This window comes from Cylas formicarius, unplaced genomic scaffold (assembly GCF_029955315.1).
Source record: "Cylas formicarius isolate icCylForm1 unplaced genomic scaffold, icCylForm1.1 PGA_scaffold_97__1_contigs__length_14477, whole genome shotgun sequence".
Taxonomy (NCBI): domain Eukaryota; kingdom Metazoa; phylum Arthropoda; class Insecta; order Coleoptera; family Brentidae; genus Cylas; species Cylas formicarius.
The window spans coordinates 5,001-6,182 of NW_026844363.1; the positions used below are offsets into that span (position 1 = coordinate 5,001).

Sequence of the window (1,182 nt, forward strand, 5' to 3'; positions counted from 1 at the left end):
CCGTCCTCCCCGTCGCGCGAACGTCTCGCGCCGACTCCGAAACGCGAATGAATTTCTCCCTTCGACCTTTCGGGTTTCTCAGGTTTACCCCTAAACGGTTTCACGTACTATTGAACTCTCTCTTCAAAGTGCTTTTCAACTTTCCCTCACGGTACTTGTTCGCTATCGGTCTCGTGGTCATATTTAGCCTTAGATGGAGTTTACCACCCGCTTAGGGCTGCACTCTCAAGCAACCCGACTCTGAGGAGATCCCTCCCGCGATCGACGGCGGTCGCTACGGGCCTGGCACCCTCTATGGGCTGTGGCCCCGTTCAAGAAGGACTTGGACGCGCCGGACGATCTCGGGATAACGGAACCTCCCTAACACCACATTTCCCGGCGCCCGGTATCGGCCGCGGGATTCGGTGCTGGGCTCTTCCCTGTTCGCTCGCAGCTACTGAGGGAATCCTAATTAGTTTCTTTTCCTCCGCTTATTAATATGCTTAAATTCGGCGGGTAGTCTCACCTGCTCTGAGGTCGATCGATAAAATCATTATATATATATATATATATATATATATATAAATATATATATAAAACGTAGACGTGAATTTCGAAACGGTTCAGCGTTTATATTTAAAACCGCTATATCCACCACTCGTTACGCGGCCGCAAACGATCAGACGTCGGACACCTTTTCTTCTTATCGAGAAAATAACGGACACGACGATCGTCAATTTTGCGCGGACCTGCGACATACGCGGGCGGTTTTAATTACGCTCGTCTCTCGCGCTTTTAAGCGAGCGCGACGCGACGAACCGGTGCGTCGAAAATCGACGTCGTTCGCAAACTCGGTCGCGTTCCTTAGAACGCGGCCGGAGTTTCGCTTTCGCGTTTTAAAACGTCGCGAGACCGGGTAGGAGAGAGATCGCGCGCTAAGCGCGAACGTGCTGTTGCTCCTCACTCCTTCCCGCGCTACACGTCCAACTCGCTCCGACGTTTCTCGCGCCTCGCGGGCGAAAAAACCGAGCAGTCTTTAAATTGGATACGACCCTCAGCCAGGAGTGGTCCGGGAACAGAATCCGAGGACCGCAATGTGCGTTCGAAATGTCGATGTTCATGTGTCCTGCAGTTCACAAGTTGACGCGCAATTAGCTGCGTTCTTCATCGACCCACGAGCCAAGTGATCCACCGTTTAGGGTA

The 1,182-nt window shown here is 52.4% G+C and overlaps 2 non-coding genes across 2 annotated transcripts in view; both read right to left on the reverse strand.

The window, feature by feature from the left end:
* Positions 1-519, reverse strand: part of LOC132706904 (large subunit ribosomal RNA) — a 4,072-nt gene extending 3,553 nt beyond the window's left edge. The window contains exon 1 of the ribosomal RNA XR_009619668.1: positions 1-519. This exon is cut by the window's left edge and continues 3,553 nt beyond it. This is a non-coding gene — a ribosomal RNA (large subunit ribosomal RNA).
* A 508-nt stretch (positions 520-1,027) lies between these two features.
* On the reverse strand, positions 1,028-1,182 carry LOC132706902 (5.8S ribosomal RNA). Its single transcript, XR_009619666.1, has one exon. It is a non-coding gene; the product is annotated as a 5.8S ribosomal RNA (ribosomal RNA).